Genomic DNA, 5305 nt, shown 5'->3' on the forward strand with positions numbered 1-5305 from the left:
CGTGGTCTAAAGTTTGCACCACAAATCATTTTGGTGTTGCAATAGGTTTTAGCGTATTGCAACACAATGGAGTTTTGTTACAACACCATCTACTGTTGCAAACCATAGCATAAGCAACCACTATGGATGTTGCAATAGTAACTTTTGCAACAACCCCCGATGTTGCCAGAGATACATGTTGCCACATATGTAAATGGTGGCAATAGGTGCACTAGCAACGACAATGGGTGTTGCAATAGACCTTATTACCACACATTAATAGCATTGCAATAGATGGACCCTCTATTGCCATGCTAACTCTATGGTTGCTATAGGTGGAACCCTCTATTACCACGAAAAATATTTGGTTGCTATAGTGGCCCCTCTCTATCGCAACACTATCTTTGTGGTTGCTATAGGTGGAGCCCTCTATTGCCATGACAAATATTTGGTTGCTAGAGGAAGCTTCTCTATTGCCACACGAAACATTGTAGTTGCTATAGGTGGAACCCTCTATGGCCACGATAAATGTTTCGTTGCTAGAGGTTGCCTATATATTGCCAGGGTCAATACTTGCTTGCTATACTTGGACCCTCTATCGCCATGCATATTGTTGTGTTGCTATAAGTTGGAGACTCTATTGCCACGCCCACTATTTTGTTGGTATAAGGTTTTTTTTGCCACATTGTTTGTTTTCTGCTATAGTATATATTGCAACGCCAAATTATTATGACGATAGTCCATATTGCAATGCATTGTTTGGTAGCTTTAAACAATAATTGCAGCCAAACAATATATGATGAATGAAGCAATCAAACATCCATTAAACCAAAATTTCCTTTGTTCATCCAAATCATCAATTAAGCCATCCAATATCAAAGCTAGTCAATAACACACGCAAAAATGAAACACATAAGGTCTCCGACACACACTAAGCTAGGATGAACAAATCCAAATGTAACGAGCTATGTGTAGCACTGTAACAAAGGTTGGCTTGACATTGACCATCCCATCACTTGAGCGCTCCTGTCAAACTCTGTCTTGCTCCTGAAAAAATCATTAACATTAGTTTACGCATTAGGTAACTGAAATTGTATTATGTTGGCAATAGTGGCATGCACAAAACCATTGTGACGGTTAGGAATTTGCTATCATAATTTAAAGACTAATGGGTTTACAAAATTAATGATTCATTCAAAGTGAAATTATCCATCAAAATACTATATGATCAATTCCTTTTTATTTATCAAATGACAAACATTCAGTTAATGAATGATCTTTGGCAATACAAAATTCCTTCCGTGACTAACATGAGCAACAGCAAGGCAACTTTAGAACAAGCTAATAAAATATCTAGAGACAGTCATGACAAGAAGCACTAGATGATCTTGGCCATCATGATTGTTCACAGGCTTAGTAGCAGGTATTCGTGCCAATTAAAAAAGGAATAACTGATATGCACTCATAGCAAGCCAAAAGCCTAGACAAATTTATTCAGATAACCAAATGCGAGCAGCAACAAGTAAATAATATTTTCAGACCACAACAAAATAGCTGCCTAAGCAATTCTGGTGATAAATATGACACAAGTAGTAGTAGCATCAGAGATGATAAAGAGATTGGCTTATAAAACTTGCAATCCTAACCCTAGACAATTTTCTTGCATTCTCAGTCATATTGATGAGGAAAACCAAAATAGAAAAAAATCCTAGAGACAAACAGACTTTTGCTTGCATTCGTAGTCATATTGACGAGGAAAATGAAAGCAAAAAAAACTCCTAAAGACTAGTAGGTTTGCAAATAAATTTGCAGAGTTATTGAAAAGTAAAATTGTCCATGTAAAGGTTATATGATCATGCCTACAAGTCAATTAGATATATATAAAAGACACTCTCAGTGAAACAAATCTGATCCACAAATATTCACAGGTGTGGACTTAAAAAATCACCTGTGCATTGCTAGCTTGTTGATTCCTTTTGGATGATAATGCTCGTTTCTTAGCTGCATTATCCTTAAGTACTTTTGTAGTAGTAAAACTAACTGTCATGTTCCCTCCATTGTTTTGGGCTGTTTGTGACTTATTTGCAGCACTCCTAGTTGTGCGAGTAGTACTTGTACCTGCCGGTGCGGTAGCTGCGAGCTGTGTTAGTGGCAGGCTGCTACCTAGGTTATCCTGTAGATCAATAGTTTGAGGGAAAATTAGGCCCCATATACTATGGACTATCACATGACAGCATTAAAAACTCTTCAGTTCTCAAAGTACCTGGTGATGTGATATTTCTTCACTTTCTGTAGTTACGTTTCCTTCCACCATGTTTGTTGCAGCAGCAACCTCTGCAATTTGTTCCCCATCTTTATTAGCCTGCATTTAATTTTTGGTCAGAAAAATTATGAGTGGAGTATGAAAGTACAAAATTGATGTTGTTTATCTGTCCAAATTTCAGTAGATATACATAATAGCTACACCAAAATGCCTTTACAATATCTGAGAAATAAGCTACTACCAGCATGGTTTGTAGGCAACTAACTGAGACATTTCAGTTCAACAACCTACCAAAAGATTCAACAAGCAGGCAAGTATAGAACCTAGAGACACATAAACACATTAACTATATCTATTGGGCAAGTTAAGGTTTTACATTACTATTACCTGTTGTAAGGATGCTTGTCCTTGTGCTGCTTGCATCATTGACATAAACTCTTGCCTAAGTGCTTCTCTATCGGCCTCTTTTGACTTCAACATTTCTTCCATCTGATGCCTATGTTCTTCCCTTTCGATCTCCCTTTCAGCCTCTTGAGCTTCAATTCTTTCTTGTAGCTTTGAAAATGCGTCCATGAGTGCCGCATCTTGACGGACGTGGTACTGGTATTCCTCAGAGAGTAGCTGCCTTCTAGTTGGGTACCTTGCCAAGTATCCATTAGCAAGGATCTTGGCTGATTTGCATTTTCTTGTTTCCTTGTAGGCTGACTGGAAAATCTGGTTTTGCTCCACATCTGAGATGATGTTTGCATCTCCATTTGATTCCCTCTCTGAAATTTTGCTGCTTGCATTATCCTAACAAACAGAGGACAGTAAGAAGTAGTTAATTAAAAAAATTGTAGGCGTTCAATTTGCATCACTTGATAAGGTTTGTACAAACTGTTATATACTCACATAGACATTCCTAGATTCTTGGCTTGTCCATTGCCCATTCTTACTGTGCGTCAACATAAAAAGCTCCAAATCATTTGGCTCATCACCAGTTAATGGGTCCCTCTAATTTGGCAAGAATGTAACAAATTATCAATATTTCATCATGTAAGCAAGCTAGGGCGTGTGCTTCTAAAGTTATTACCTGTTCATAGCTACACTGAGAAAAAGACTTTGATCCTGTCAAATGGTGTATCTTTACATTCTGCCGATTCTGAGAATTCTTGTTGCTAATCCTCTGCACAAGGAGTTGATTCTAAAAGTGCTTGAAACATAGCCTTTATTTCATCAAGTGCAATTGGTAAGAATAATATAAATGTCATCAAACCTGAAATTTTTCATTGCCAAAATACAACACCAGATAGTGCCATTCAACAATGTCCAACTCTTCAGGCTTGTGTCTCATTCTCTCATCATAGGTGGTGTACGCCCTGTACGTAGCACTAAATGTGGACCGCCATCCTTTGTAACGCTCATTTGCGATGGTCCATATCTTTTTCCTATTTTCCTCATTATCCTCAATGTCCCACTTATGCTGTTCAACACAAAATATAAATACTAGGTGGCTTCTTAAACAAATTTGTAACAAATATATGTACACAACCAAGAATAAATCAGAAGCTTACCATCATATCAGATGCTATTGATTTTTTTACATCTTCGTGGATATCTCTCCATGTCCTAGATGTGTATGCATGGCATACAGATCACGGTCTGTGGTTCAGATTCATTTGCTTACTAGAGGGTTTGCTGAAAGCTTTATCAGGGAAGGGGAAGGTTCAGATGTGGGGTTACACAATGAGGATGCACGGCTAGCTGATGTAGAATTACACAATGATGCACCCTCAGCAGCTGATTTAGAAGTAGACAATGAAGCACCCTCAGCAGCTGATTTAGAAGTAGACAATGAAGCAGCATCACATGAATTTGGAGTAGACAATGAAGAAGGTGCATCAAGTGACGACCGTGGTGCCACTAATTTGGTTAGATCCCTAATTAGAGGCGCTATACATGGAGAGATCAAAGATACTGATGACAATGAACAACCGAATGAACATGCAAAGATCTTCTTAAAATTATTACAGGCGGCAGAGAAAGAATTGTATCCAGGCTGCACGGATGCTACTAAGGTCTCCTTTATTGTTGAACTTTTTCAGGTTAAGTGCTTGTACGGTATTAGTAATAGGGCATTGGAGGGGGTACTTAATCTGTTCTCAAGGTTTCTCCCTAAAGGCCACTGTGTCCCAAACACAATGGAGAAAGTGCAAAGGGTGGTTCGAGATCTAGGCTTGGACTATGTAAAGATAGACGCCTGTGAGAAGGATTGTGTGTTATTTTGGAAGGAAAATGCAAATCTAGACATATGTCCAAAATGTGGTGAGTCTAGGTGGAAGAAGCCTGATGACAGTGCTCATGATCAGAGGAGCGATGCAGATGGTGGTGCTAATACAAAAAATAAGAAGCGTGTCCCATGTAAAATCCTACGATATGTTCCTCTTATTCCTCGGCTACAAGATTGTATATGAATGAGAGCACATCATCACAAATGCGATGGCATAAGGAAGAATTGGTCAATGATGGCAAAATGCGTCACCCTGCGGACTCGAAGGCATGGAAGCACGTGGATCAAAAGTATGATTGGTTTGCAAATGATGCTCGTAATATTAGGCTGGGTCTTGCTTCTGATGGTTTCAACCCCTTTGGCATGCAAAATGTCACGTACACCACATGGCCTGTTATCCTAATTCCTTACAATTTGCCTCCTTGGTTGTTTGAGAAACAACCTTATTGGATAATGTCAATGTTGATACCTGGTAAAAAATCTCCTGGAATGAATATTGATGTATATTTGAGGCCCCTCATTGATGAGCTGAAGGAGCTTTGGGAAAACGGTATTGATACATGGGATGATAAGGTAAAGAAGAATTTTAAACTACATGCTATTCTACTTTGGACAATTAATGACTTTCCTGCATATGCAATGCTTTCTGGTTGGAGCACAAAAGGCAAATTTGCATTTCCATACTGCCACAAGGATACTGATTATTTATGGTTGAAATTTGGGAACAAGCACTGCTACATGGGACATCGTCGTTTTTTGCCCTCAGACCATCCATGGCGCATGAACAAGATCAG

At 38.7% G+C, this 5305-nt stretch overlaps 1 long non-coding RNA gene across 1 annotated transcript; it reads right to left on the reverse strand.

Moving 5' to 3' along the window:
- Nucleotides 2950-3406, reverse strand: LOC110430231. The gene is made up of 3 exons (XR_002447556.1): nt 3315-3406; nt 3134-3235; nt 2950-3034 (listed from the first exon to the last, which is right to left on the reverse strand). It is a non-coding gene; the product is annotated as an uncharacterized LOC110430231 (long non-coding RNA).

The sequence above is a fragment of the Sorghum bicolor genome, chromosome 9 (assembly GCF_000003195.3).
Source record: "Sorghum bicolor cultivar BTx623 chromosome 9, Sorghum_bicolor_NCBIv3, whole genome shotgun sequence".
NCBI classification, from domain to species: domain Eukaryota; kingdom Viridiplantae; phylum Streptophyta; class Magnoliopsida; order Poales; family Poaceae; genus Sorghum; species Sorghum bicolor.